The sequence below is a fragment of the Botryllus schlosseri genome, chromosome 8, assembly GCF_051294905.1.
Source record: "Botryllus schlosseri isolate E-star chromosome 8, Bs_hap1, whole genome shotgun sequence".
NCBI classification, from domain to species: domain Eukaryota; kingdom Metazoa; phylum Chordata; class Ascidiacea; order Stolidobranchia; family Styelidae; genus Botryllus; species Botryllus schlosseri.
In genome coordinates this window covers 5551731-5567068 of record NC_137243.1, presented here as the reverse complement: position 1 = coordinate 5567068, position 15338 = coordinate 5551731, and the positions used below count along the sequence as shown (strand labels likewise).

At 40.8% G+C, this 15338-nt stretch overlaps 1 protein-coding gene across 1 annotated transcript in view; it reads left to right on the top strand.

Moving 5' to 3' along the window:
- LOC145443968 (TOG array regulator of axonemal microtubules protein 1-like) overlaps positions 1-15338 on the top strand; it is a 106822-nt gene that overhangs the window by 75634 nt on the left and 15850 nt on the right. The gene's annotated exons all lie outside the window — the stretch shown is intronic.

Sequence of the window (15338 nt, the reverse complement as noted above, 5' to 3'; positions counted from 1 at the left end):
CTCTTTGATGTACGCGCTTTTTGAGATATTATCATTTGTGACTAACCGTCAAAATACGTTTTCCCATGAAGAAGATGGTACCGTACCTTACAGAGTGGTCATTGACTCTTGTCAATCATCAAATCTCTGCACCCGTCAAAAGTACCATGATATTACTTCGTTTTTATGTACTCTGTGAATTTTGCGATCAGCCGAAAGGAATCTTTACAAATTTTAAGCATCGCTCCTTTCGGTCAATAAGGAAATGTTTGAATGCATTTGTCAGGCCTTCCTGGTTGAATTACTCGCTGTAAAATGCCCCACCCCCCTCTTGTAGGACTATTTACGGTATTCAATCAATCATCATAACAAACATTTACTTTCAAGGGACAATGTTGAGTTCTGCAAATCGTATATAATATTATTGCAAGTCTAGTTATAGGCGAAAGATGCACCAGGGTTGTAATGACTCGAATTGAGTCCGACTCGAGTCGCAATTTTTCGTTGACTTCAGTTATTTCCTTAAACATGACAAGTTACTTGAGTCGACTTAGCCACTTTGCGTATTTAATCGACTTGTACTTTGCAGTCATTGTGCATGATTGGGCCAAGTCATGACATTCTGAAAGTGTCGTTTATCTATTTGATTGACCACGGTGGCGTAGAGAGATAGCGTAGTGGTATACTTCACAGCTACAACACCAATGGATTGTGGACTCGAGTCTGATCGAGGTCAACTCTAGAATTCCTACCTAAGTGTTGGAGGTTTTTCGACTAGGCATCTCATCCGCGTAAGCGGTGTCTTAAAAAAGCTTAGCAATGGGACGTGCCTGGTCGGCAGCTACTTAATCTGAATAAATAAAATTAGCTTGGTGTAAAGGACCATTGCAATGGAAAAACACAATAAATACCATAAACAGACCAAAACATAATTGCAGGTACGTATAGTCAGGGAACCAGTGTGGTAGATGGCAGTGTTGGGATGACTCGAGTCATGACTTGACTCGAGTCAGACTCGAGTCACTTTTTTCGTATGACTCGACTTGACTCGAGTCACTTTGTTAAAATGACTTGACTTGACTTGACTCGGCGTATAAGAAATGCGGATTGACTCGTGACTCGGAGCAAAATTCACGAGTCAATTTCAAGTCATCAGTATAGTATTGGTGTCGATAAAAATCAATGTATCTTGCATATGTTCGGATTGTTCACGAAACGCTGGTGTAACCCTTGAAAGTGACAAATCATTCAATGATCGAGCGTTTCACTGAGCCTCGATTGTTCTCTCATAAATAAATTGATCGCGAACGAAGTGATCAAAGCTTACAGTTACGTTGTCGTAAACTCTAGTAGCGAAGTAATAAAATAGAAAAATGTCTATTTCTGTTCTCTGTTCTTACTTTTACCGAACCTCTTGATTTATTGAAATTGAATTCGAATATAGTGTATATTGTCCTCAACCATTAGCGCAAGCTCGAATTCCATCATATCTATTTGTAAATGAGTAATGTATTGCATCTTATCACTTCGTTTCTCTATTCTCTATTTTGGTTGGTAACTATATAAACTAAGGCTATGCAATTACTTACATAGCTTAACAGTTCTACGTGTATGTGAGCGACACAGCGCCTTCTTGCCGATATATTTCACTCTATATTCGTTCATTGGTTCGGAATCAATGATCACTCAATCTGTATTTCAGACAGCTAGCAAATTGCAATGACGTAATCATGCCTCATACTTCGAAAAGGCAACTTGACTTGAAATGTGACTTGACTCGTGACTTGACTTGACTTGACTCGAGTCACCGCCAAAAATCGAGTGACTTGACTTGACTCGAGTCACATTTGAAAATCGATTGACTTGACTTGACTCGAGTCAAAATGTGCAATGACTCGGAATGACTCGTGACTCGAAGGTAGTGACTTGATCCCAACACTGGTAGATGGTGACCCGGTCTCCCCGAGTCTTGATTAGTATTTAGCATTTCCAATGCGTTGCAGCCTTGCTCAATGCTCATGCTTATTTCAACAGGCCAGAGGTGGCCAACCTGCAGGCGTTGAACGCGTCCTATCCTTTCCGAACTGTTCGAGGTTTATCTAGCCCAGGGGTGGGCAAACTTTTTAGCTCGCGGGCCGCATTCAACATTTGAATCCATTTGCGGGCCGCACTATAAAATTGTGATACTAACCAAAATTGTTATCTGGTTTTTATAGTTATCTCTATCGTTAATATCTACGTATTTGCATATTTCAAATAAATCAAACATTGATTTGGTGATAACTATGGCAAGTTTTGATGAGTTATCAACTGTCTAAATGCGTGGACAATATGGCACCCCCCCTCGTCGCTGCACTCACAGTGTCCTCACAGAAAGGTCAACACCTTCAGCAAAACCACAGCATCATGGTCGAATTTCCCGAGGAGATGACCTTTTGATGACTTATCAACTGTCCAAATACGGGGACAATATGGCATCCCTCCCCCTAGTCGCTGCACTCACAGTGTCGTCACAAAAAGTCCAGAAAAAGACCCGATCAAGGATGAATTCAAGGAATATAATGAAAAAGAGCGATGACTCTTCAAAAGAAGAATTTTAAAGATAGAACATCGAGCCATAGGCTGCGGGGGATGCTAGATTGACAGAACACAATTGGTCGTTTCGACATTCTCCGCTATTTTCATCGCACTGTACATTGTGTATCCTGAGCGGCCCCCTGAACACAGGGCTGTTCAAAAATAACTTTTTTTCCTGAATCTTGCGGGTTACTTGATTAAATCGTTAGGTTGCCTTAAAAAATGACGCACACCAAATTTGAATTCATTCCGACCAATATTCGCGGATTTCGTAGAGTTTGAAAATTTTGAATTTGCCTAAAAATGCAAAAAAAATTTTTTTTCCAATTTTCCTTCCAACCTTATGAAATTGTTGCTCTGTCTTCAAAAACGATGCAAAGCAAATTTGACTCAATTCCAAACTGCAGAAGCCGAGTTATTCAAGTTTTTTGATGATAATTCTGGGATGATCCACCAATCAAGGATAATCCCAGAATTATCAAAGAAAAACTGAAATAACTCCACTTCTACGGCTTCGAATTGAGTCAAATTTGTTTTGCATCGTTTTTGAAGACAGCGCAACAATTTCATGGGGTTGGCAGAAAAATTTGAAAAAAAAATTTTTTTGCATTTCTAGGCAAATTCAAAATTTTCAAACTCTACGAAATCCGTGAATATTGGTCTGAATGAATTCAAATTTGGTGTGCGTCATTTTTTAAGGGAACCTAACGATTTAATCAAGTAACAAGCAAGATTCAGGAAAAAAGGTTATTTTTGAACAGCCCCACTGAACAGTCAAATCGGCACACGCCGGTTAGGAACCACTTCGCTGGAGGGAAAGACACACAATCAACTCATACATTTGATTCGTGATGACACGACCGTCTTGGCCATCATTGACTGCAGGCAATTAGACGCGATCAGTATAGTCAATAGTCATAGTCGAATGGGGACTGTTGCTGTGGTACGTTGTGTGTGGTGACGTAGACGCAGGGAAAGTCGGGCTCGAAATACTAACCCCGCCCTTTTGAAATTATAATTATGATTCCATTTGTACTTTGTTACCCAACCCTGCTATTAACCTATACATGAATTGGATACGGTTCATGCAAACCAATGGAAACATCGCTGAAACCTGTATAGCTAGTAGCTGCACACAATACAGCAACCTGTGTACCCATAGTAACTAATACACACAGTACAGTGATATTCATTGAACATGAAAGGGGACGCGTTCAGGTGACGTAAATAGGACCATAATTTCTATGAATTTGGATTAATTCATGTGAATGAATTGCAACTTGTGTAAAGGCCTTGGATTATGATGTTTGTAGCAGGGCTGTGGAGTCGGTAAATTTTACCACCGACTCCGGCTCCGACTCCAACTCCACACATTTTCAATACACCGACTCCGACTCCGACTCCCGATTCCGACTCCAGCATTATTACCAATTTACTTCGAAAATTATATGCCACATTGTCGGTTGAATGACTATCATACAACCATTAAACATATGCAATCATATGATTAACTGTGGCATGCAAAATTGTTTCATTGTGGCACAGCTCGAATTATCCACTATGCAATTAACATGAATAAGGAAGGATATTTAGCAAATCTTTATTTCAAGTTTTTATAACATATACTCTCTAATATCCTGAAATGTATGAATCATTCAAATATGGCAGATATCCGATCCTGTATAATAAAAATGTAGATACAAAATCCAAGTGTAGCTCTTGTGTATGACTCAGCAACTAATAAAGAAATTGAACTTACTAATTTTGTCATTGCACACTATCCTGATTACAAGCACAAACACTTTTACTACTAATAATAGACATTGGTCATAAATGGAATTTAGTTAAGTAGTCAAAGACCATAGCCTATGTCTAGTCTACATATAGACCTAGTATTCACACACAAGTATTCAAGGAATTGGACTTGCAGTCTTTCTTAATCATTTGTTCGACCCAAACAGCTAAGCTACACTACAAATAGTTTTAATTTTGTCAAGTGGGAAGCATCGTTTGGTCATATTTACATCATTTTTACAATTTTACAAAACCAGCCGATGTATTTTCTCTGTCACAGTATCATGGTATAATTCCAAAAATTGCATCAATTTTGACTGCATTGCGAAAACGCATCTTGCAATTTTCTTCCCTCTGCAACTGAGTTGTAATTTGCAAGTAATGTCTAATTTTATCTATATCAGGGGTGGGCAACTTTTATGGCGAAAGGGACACCTGAGATTTACGAACCATTGCGCGGGCAACTGGAATGTTGATAACCTTTTTTTGTCGTCGATAGGAGGGAACCGAATTAGGTAACATTGCAAAGAAGACTTGTATTAATACGCTCTAAAATTGATAACAATATGTCATGCAACTGTGCCAAGCGCAATCAGGCTCGTGTCGCGCGAAGCGCGAATTTTTTTAGCAAGATAACGACTGAATCAGGCTATAGCTATATCACTAAATAGGTCGCTAACATACATTGGAGGTCATATCTGTATACCACTGGGCTCATTTGGCAAGGACAGGATTATTCGACGTTTAGACATAGCAAAATCGACGGTATCAGTGAACATGCCTCTATCATTTTGTGCAAATGTTTTGTCGACGATCTCGCTGCGAGTGCACAAGCGAAGTCGTATCTCCTAATTGCGAATATAGTTAGACTCAATCCTGTGAAAAATATATATTTATAATTTTCAGAAGGGGGCTCAAATACTGAATGCAAGAAATCTAGTGACAATGAATCATGCGAAGTACAGAGAAAAATTTCAAGTCAAATAAATCTGCTATGAAATGTTTTACTTCATGGTCATATACGAAGATCTGGGATAAATGTGGCTGACCCCTGGATACGTCAATGCGTCAGAACTGTTGTTTTAGTCATCATCAAATTTCGCCGTCATGCTAATCAAATTTTGGTTGGCCTTGCAATTGTACCTGATGTCATAATTAATTTCGAGAATTACCTCGCAGGCCACACCTAACCTTCTCGTGTGCCAAATTTGGCCTGCGTGCCACGGGCTGGCCGCGACTGATCTGTATGGTTAATAATAACAGTGATTGGTGGTACATAAAAATTCTATTGAAAACTATTTGAAAGCAAATGTTTTCATGATAGAGAAGTTGGAGTCGGAGTCGGAGTCGAAGTCATAGTCATTCTCACAAACTCCGACTCCGACTCCAGTCCGTATTTTCTCCCGACTCCGACTCCGACTCCAGCTATTATAGTTTTCACGACTCCGACTCCGACTCCATCAAGCGAAAATTACCCCGACTCCGACTCCACCGACTCCGACTCCGACTCCACAGCCCTGGTTTGTAGTCACATTGACTCTGAGGCCACACGTATCTGTGTCAGAATTGTACTGACGCTAATTTGTTCTCTAATCTCAGTGCAATCCAATGAGAAGATGGTATACATACTTTGGAACTGAATATGGAGGACATTCTACAACAATATAGCTCCGTCGATTACATTTTGTTTTGATATAAATTTGCTTCCCATGCACTAGCGTAGCCAGGGGGACGAAAGGGGCGAAACCCCCCCCCCATAAATATTTGGAAATTTTTCGTAAAATCACTAAATATTACAGTATTTGGGGACAGATGAATGCAGCATAAACATTTTCTTCACGCTTCGCGCGATTTAGTGTTCATACATGTCTTGATTTTATCATCGGTATCCCGCAAAGATTCTTCCTCAAATACCCATAATTAAATTTAGCTGCATTCTCAATTATGAGAATACAACAGTACCGGTAGATACACTACAATAGCCCGGGGTCGTTAGGGTGATTGAGTCTAGGGATGGCAGTTCAGTATGGGGGTTGGGGACTGTTAGTTTCGGCAAAATCCGGTCCGGGACTTACGAAAGCATATCAAGTAGGCGTCACGCGACTCAAGAAACTGCGCTCTCAAAATGACTGACGGCCATTAAACCAGGGCTTTGGAGCAGCCGTAAATTTAAACTGCTCCAGCTCCGGCTCCGGAGCTTTCTTCTATCATACATTAGCTCCGGCTCCAGTTCCGGAGCCGCCTTATTACCACTGCTCCGGCTCCGGCTCTGAAATTATCGAATGTGCCTGTCTATGTCAGGGGTGGCCAAACCGCGGGCCAAATGTGGCCCGCGAGAGGGTTTTGCGTGGCCCGCGAGGTAATTTCCTATTACATTATCGAAAATGAATTGCTCAGATTGTGAACTTGCAATGCCAACGAAAGATTACAAGTCTGGCTGCGACACTTGGGATGTTGATGACTAAAATATCAGTTCCGACGCATTGGCAGATCTAGGGTTCAGTCACATTTTCAGTAAATCGTCGTACATTACAATGAACTAAAATAGTAGTGAAGTTTTTCTTCACGCTTCGCGTGTTTAATTCTCACACGGTTTCTTGCTTGGTAGCCTACCCCTACTGAAAATGAAAAAACGCCCAATTTACCCGATTGAGTCTAACTGTATTCGCAATTACGTGAGAAAGTCTTTTCGCGTTTGCGCTCGCATAAAGATCGTCGACGGTGAGATGTAGGCACAAAATGATTATCGCATGTTATCGGAGACCTTCGATATCGATGTGGCCAGACGCCGAATAATCGTGCCCTTGCAAACTGATCCTAGCGGGCGGTATACAGTAGACCCGCAATATACTCAAGTAAAAATATTATTGGCCTAGTTTATTTATAAACTTTGAAAATTTTACGTGCTTGGCGCGGCTAGTGGACCGCGCACTCGTTCGTCAATTGCATGTGCCCCTTTAGCCGAAAAGGTTGGCCATTCCTGGTCTATATAGATTACTACTCTACCCACAGGTTAGTTATCTATAGTAATCTAGAGTCTGTCAGCCGTCAGTAACATCCGATGTAGCAACGAAAACATAGGTGCCGCCGTGCCGGCTTCTGACGTCATAATGAATACTTGTAAATTGTCGATAACATCATAGTTGCATTAGAACGCACTTTACTCTATGCCATTGCTGTGCACAGCATTAAAATTCAGGCCTGCTGTTCAATTATGATAAATCAGCAGATGTGGTTGTTGCATATATAATAGCATCTTATGAAATACGTCGGAGCCGGAGCTACTCCTCAAATAACGGGCTCCAGCTCCGGCTCCGGCTGAATTTTATGTAGAGCTGCGGCTCCGGCTCCAGCTCCGGTGAAAATGCACGGCTCCGGGGCTCCGGCTCCGGGCTCCGACTCCGGCTCCAAAGCCCTGCATTAAACCGACGTATTCTGTAGCCTTCGATATAGATTTTCGGGTGCTTAAATGGCTGGCGCCTAATGATCCTGTCACTGCAATCAGATCCCTCAGACATAAATGCGACTGGCACATGAAAATGTCGCCACCTCCAGTTAAAAGTGCTAATTTGCAATCGCACGAGTCTGATCGAAGGAGTGTTTTTTTAAACTTGGTCTGGTATCTATCAGCGATTCCAATCTTTACCAGAGGTTATTAAATAACCGTGCTTCAACAGCAGGGCTGTGGAGTCGTAGTCGGTGGAGTCGGAGTTTGGCTAATTTTCGCTTGATGGAGTCGGAGTCGTGAAAACTATAGTGGCTGGAGTCGGAGGCGGAGTCAGAGTCGTGGAAAAAATACTGACTGGAGTCGGAGTCAGAGTTTGTGAAAACGACCCTGATTTCGACTCCGACTCCGACTCCAACTTCTTTATCATGAAAACAATTGCTTTCAAAGATATCTTTGAATTACTAATAATAACAACTAAAATAGGATTTTTATGTACCATCAATTACTGATATTAGTAACGATACAGATCAGGGGCAGCCAAACCGTGCCCCGCAGGCCAGATGCGGCCCGCGAGATTGTTTTGTGTGGCCTGCGACGTAATTCTCAAAATTAGATATAACATCAGATAAAATTGCAAGGACAACCAAAATTTGATTAGCCTAACCGCGAAATTTGATGATGACTGAAACATCAGTTTCGACGCATTGGCGTAACCAGGGGCCAGTCACATTCATCGCAGATCTTCGTATATGACCATGAAGTAGAATATTCCGTAGCAGATTTATTTGACTTGAAATTTTTCTTAACAATTCGCATGATTTATTGTTACATTTCTTGCATTTAGTATTGGACCCCTCCTCGAAATAATAAATACGCCTAATTTACAGAATTGGGTCTAACTATACTCGCAATTATAGGAGATAACGTGTCGTCCAACATGCGACTTCGCTTGTGCGCTCGATGCGAGATCGTCGGCAATAAAACATTTGCGCAAAATGACAGACGCATGTTCACCAAAACCGTCGATATTACTATGTCTAAAACGCCAAATGATCCTGTTCTTGCCAAATGAGCCCATTGCTATACAGAGGCGACCCCCAATACATGCAAGTAATATATTTATTGATAAAATTCATTCATTACCTTTGAAAAAATTTCGTGCTTTGCGCGACCAGGGCATGACTGCACGCTGTACAGTTGCACACGGAGTTTTCATGGCATAATTGTTATCAATTTTAAAGTGTAGTCATATAAGTCTTGTTTTCAATGTCACCTAATTCGGTTCGTTCCTATCGGACGACTAAAAAAAGGTTATCAACATTCAAGTTGCCCCCACAATGGTTCGTAAATCTCATGTGGCCCTTTGGCCGAAAAGTTTGGCCACCCCTCACATAGATAAAATTGGACATTATTTGCAAATTACAATTCAGTTGCATAGAGGAAGAAAGAAGCAATATGCATTTTCACGATGCAGTCACTAGTTGATGCAATTTTAGGAATTATACCATGATATTGTGACAGAGCAAATATATCATTTGGTTGTAAAATTGATGTAAATATATGACCAAACGCTCCTTCCATTTGACAAAATTAAAAAATATTTCTTGTGTAGCTTAGCTGCTTTGGTCGAAAGACTGCAAGTCCTAGTCCTTGAATACTTGACTAAGTGCATGTAGACTAGACATATGCTATTTGACTACTTCCTAAATTTCGTTTCTGACCAATGTCTATTAGTGAGAGTGTGCGTGCTTGTGATCAGTACAGTGAACAGTACAGAAAATTTGTAAGATGCATCTTTGTATTAGTTGCTGACTCACACACAATAGCCACACTTCGATTGTTTTATCTACATTTTAATTATACAGGATGGGATATATGTCGTGTTTGAATGATTCATATACATATACATATTAGGTTATTAGAGAGTAAATGATATAAAAACTGATAAAATATGAAAAATAATGGATATTGAGAAAGGCAATCTTCCGTACATATTGCATAATTCGAGCTGTACCACAATGAAACAATTTTGCATGCCATCGCTAATCATATGTTTGCATATGTTTAATGGTTATATGATAGTCATTTAACCGCTACTGTGGCATATAATTTTCGAAGTAAATTCGTAGGGATGGTGTGAACCTCTGAAAGGTTCAGGTTCGTGTGAACGCGAACCTTTTAGAAAGGTTCTGTGTGAACGCGAACGTGAACCTCGTGACGTCATGACGTCATATTGTTAATTCCAACCCTACATTTCAGTGAAATGATAGCCTGTATTAATGTATTGTACAATTGTACACGATACCTAGCGACGGGTCGGGCCACATAAGGCCGCAATGCTGAAGTACATATTGACGTTTTAAGCGTCGACAAATGTACTAACTGGGGCAATCAAATGATATAATAATCCCATAAAATCAATATCTTCAGTCGCTTTGCCAACAATTTCTTCGAATACTTGTAAGGGAATCTAAGCTTACGCCTTAATGGTCAGACCGGGCAATGTATTCGGCGTCTTAGAATTTCTACGTTGATATTGAGCAGAGTGTAACACGGGTTTCTGTACCGCTACCGATATCACCCCTTTAACATGTTATATAGCAGTAGCCATCACCCCAATCGCATGGATTTGGTTTTTATGATACAATAAACATGAAATAGGATTATCCCCGTAGGCCAGCCAGATTTTTTTACATCAGACAACGATATCAATTTCAATGATTGATTGAATAAGCATCATTCGCTGACTGCCTACATGTAGCGTATTTCGCCCTTGATGTTGTGTGATTGCGGGTCAAGCTCACTGCACTAAATATTCACAAACGGATAGTCAGATATTTCAAGCAAACTTTGTAACAAAGCCACTAAAATTTTTGAGCTTGTCAACGTGCATGCTCGTTTAGTTTTTTTTATGCTGCCAGCGCCATGCACAGAGTGGCTCGCAGTTGAAATGCAATAAATTTCACCCAAAGATGTTATAATGAAGCGAAAATTGTAATATATGAAAAAGGTTCACAGTGCAGAACCTATCAAGGTTCGTTTGTGAACGTGAACCTCAAAATTTCCGAGGTTCACACACAGAACGCGAACGTGAACCTCACGTTCACACCATCCCTAGTAAATTGGCAATACTGATGGAGTCGGGGTTGGAATCGGAGTCGGAGTCGGTAGGTTTAAAGACTCAGGAGTCGGAGTCGGAGCCGGAGTCGGAGTCGGTACGTTTAAAGACTTAGGAGTCGGAGTTGGAGTCGTTCCATTGAAAATGTGTGGAGTCGGAGTCGGAGTTGGAGTCGGTGGTAAAATTTACCGACTTCACAGCCCTGTGTCAACTGAGTAATTAATGAGGATTGAATCCACTTGCTCATGTACACGCACCTATATTATTGATCAAATTCTTTCATTTATTAAAAATTAATTTTACGCTCAGCGCGACTATATCGGCCCGAAATTCACGCTAATTGTTCATCACTTAATGTCGGCGATTTGGGCTCGTCCGTGAAACGATCGCCTCTCGGCAACTGGAAGCGTCCATGTGGTATATGTGTCTGTGCGTCTAAGAATCGTTTTGAAAACATTGTCTATTATATGTATACATTCATTTATTGGGGGTTCCCACATTATAAACAAGACATCAGGACCAATTAATCGCGCGAAGCGCTGACAATAATATCAAGACAAGTAAAATCTGACTTGAGCGAGTCTATTTTATGTTGATTTACGAAAAAATCTTGGATCACTTACGAGCTTTGTACATTTTGAAAACTTCTGTTTCTTTTTTTTGCAAAAACGTGGTTATAATAGTTTTCGTCAAATCATTTCGCGTGCCATGAAAAATCATCTCGCGTGCGCGCACAATGGCATGCCACAAATGGCACGCGTGCCGGGATTTGCCGACCCCTGTCGTAGGCAGTGGCTTGAAAAGCTTAGAAGTGTACCGTACTACAGGTCGGCAGCTACTTAATCGCAATAAACAAAATCAGCCCGGTTCGTCACCATTGCAGTTGGCAAACACAATGAATACCACGAACAGACAAAAACATGATTGTATGGACGTATAGCTAGGCTAGCCGTTTCAGCCTTGCTCATCATTATTTCAACAGGCCAGTGGTCGCCAACCTGCAGACATTAAACGCGTCCAATCCTTTCCTAATTCTTCGAGGTTTATCAAGCCTCTGCCTCGCCATATGATCTGAGCAAGCGATGTCTTACAAAAACTCTGGAGTCAAAGTGAAAAGTGCTATAGATTGACATCTCAGGAATCATGATAGTCAATGCTGGTCTGATATAATTGACCACGTCAAGAGACCATGAGGGGTACATTTGGCAAGATAACGACTAAAATAGAATGAGACAAAAGATCATCAAAAGGTCGTCTCTGCTCAGTCCCTGGTTCTGAGCGAGGACTCATCAAAATAAGAAATTTAAAGATAGAACACTGCTACATCGAGCAATAGGCTGAGGGGAATGCTAGATTGAGAGACCACAGTTGCCCGTTTCGACATTCTCCTCTCTGCTCATCGCATTGCACATTGTGTATTCTGATCGCCCCCCCCCCCCTGCGCATTCCAATCGGCACAGGGACTGTTGCAGTGGTTCGCCGTGTGCAGTGGCGTATACGCAGGGAAAGTCGGGCTCGAAATACCAACCCCGCCCTTTTGAAATTATAATTATGATTCCATTTGTATTTTCTTACCCAACCCTGCTAATAACCTATACATGAATTGGATACGGTTCATGCAAACAAATGGAATCATCGATGACAACCTGTGTAGCTAGTCTACCTATATTAGCTATATCAAAATACAGTGATATTCATTGAACATGAAAGGGGGGCGCGTTCGGGTGACGTAAATAGGGCCACAATTTCTATGAATTTGGATAAATTCATGTGAATGAATTGCAACTTGTGCGTAAAGGCTTCGGATTATGATGGCTGTAGTCACATTGACTCTGAGACCACACGTATCTGTGTCAGAGTTGTACTAACGCCAATTTGTTTCCTAATCTAAGTGCAATCGAATGAGAAGATGGTATATTCTTTGGAACTCGATATGAAAGACATTTTACAAAAACATATCTTCGTTTACTATATTTTGTTTTGATATAAATTCGCTTCTCATGACTTTATCTAAAACTGTTCGTTTAGTGTTTTAATATCGCCAATCTCTCACCCAATATCTACCATCCAACAAACTTATCTAACTATATGTTTGAATGCCACGACGGAGCTATCGAGATATATACAGATGGGTCCAAGACCTCAATAGCAACCGCTTACGCTTTCTATATCCCCTCTCGTTCGGTACGGTTAGTAGAACTTGTCATGTTTATCATTCCGTATTTCATGTTGAACTTTTAGCGATTCTTCAGGCATTGTCCTGGGTTTCCAATAATGGATGCAAAGAAGACAAATATGTGATTCTTTCAGACTCGCTTAGTGTGTTGAACACGATATCCAACCCTGTCACTGCGCCGACAGATATATTCAACAAGTTTTTCCCCTTGCTTGAGCGGGTTACTGGAAGAGGTATAGAGGTAGAATTTGGATGGATTCCCAGTCACAAAGGTATCCATGGCAACGAGATCGCCGACCGCGAAGCAACATCCGCGGCTTTGTCTGGCCCCAATCGTCAGGTCCCTGAGGTGACCATCGGAGAAGCTAAGTCACTTGTCCGCCAATATTCGCGAACTCTCTGGCAGGAACTGTACGCATGTGAAGATAAAGGGATGCATTATAAGCGTTTCCATAGTTGCATTTCAATTAAATTCCCGTCAATGCATGCATGTCGGCAATTCGAGGTCATCATGTTCCGTCTGCGCTCCATTCGTTCAAAATAGGATGTTCAGATACTCCGCTATGTCTCCATTGTAACATCGCCGACACCGTCGACCATTTTCTACTGAATTGTGCAAGATATCATTTTCAACGGTCCTTTCTCATTGAGTCATGCCGAAATCATGACATCCCATTCACGACCTATAACCTCTTGGTCCAGCCCGAGCTATTAACCCCTGTGACTGAATTCGTGCTATCATGTCGTAGAATCCTTTAAGTTTTGATTCGTATATAGCCGAGGTTGAATTACATTGCAAGGGTACTTATACCAGGAGGTAATTTCAGACCGTGGTGCACCAGACCCTTAAGGGAGATAAGCGCCACTAAAACTTTTAACCATATTAATAATAATAATAATAATAATTGAACTGGCTGTCCCAGCTGATCACAACCTACTGCAAAAAGAATCAGAAAAATACTCCAAATACGCAGACCTCAAAATGGAATGTGAGAAAATGTGGCGATGCAAAATAAACATTGTACCGATAGTCATTGGTGCTACAGGGGTCGTGAGCAAAAAACTCATGAGGCATATCCAACAAATTCCGGGTAACGTTCGATTCGACATGATCCAGAAGATCACATTATTGGGCACTGTGCACATTCTTCGGAAGGCCTTGAATGCACCACTGGACTAAAATTACACTTGTGAATCACAGCATAATTTCTGTAATTTCGATTCTTCATCTTCAATCATCTCTACCTCTGCTCTGTAACCCTTGCCAATTCTTCATCTGCTGCAATTCTGTAATCTGACTTCTCCGTGTATTGCATAGGAATAACAATTTGAATGTATTACTGAAATTTTAAAAATTTACTCCAATCTCGCCATTTTCCTTTGGGGGCAGGTTGCTCCCCGGATTATGTGTGTATCTACCAGTTTTACTGTGAATAAAGAATATAATAATAATAACTTATCTGTCTACTGGTATAAAACTAACCGTTTCAATGCAGTTATGCATCTTACCGTTATGGCTTGTAGCGTGTAATATATATGCTCAATTGCTCATCAGCATTGTTTAAAATATTCTCACCATCTCTTGTAACATCCCAGTATCGCATGAAGTTATCTATAAAACAGTGGTTCTTAACCTTGCCTCCAGCCCCCTCCAAGGGGCGATTTGGATTCTCAATGATCCCGAAACGCCCAGGAGGCGATATGAGGGCGCTGGGCTCAGGGGCGGTATGGAGAGCGCTGAAGAAAAATGGCTTCGCAGTTGAGGACATATCATTAATGAGTTTCCAGTGCAAATCAACTTTCGACTAGACATGTCAAATCTCGGATTTTTTATTCGCGCTCCGCGACGATGTTTGCTACATTTGTTTTCATGTACAATGAATTGCGCTACAAAATGTTTCGAACTAGATATTCTAGGTATTACAGCGAACAGCGTATGGAAATTGAAGAAAGAGGCACTGTATATCACTTCTGAGAGAGATCCCATTTTACAGTAAATATGCTTTGAAGCTGTGTAGAAAAATGATTAACTAAATATACTTGTATTTGAGAGCTACAAAATTAAATCGTCAGAATATTTCTTCGTCATATTATAAAGGTGATAATATTTAGTGTTGTAGCGCACAACCTCACATTAACGTTATATAATATATTGTTGCTTTGTTTGGAATACATTCATGTTAAAATTAGTAATTGGGTATAGTACTAAATAGAGTGTGAGCAGATATCTCTATCACATTCTCAGT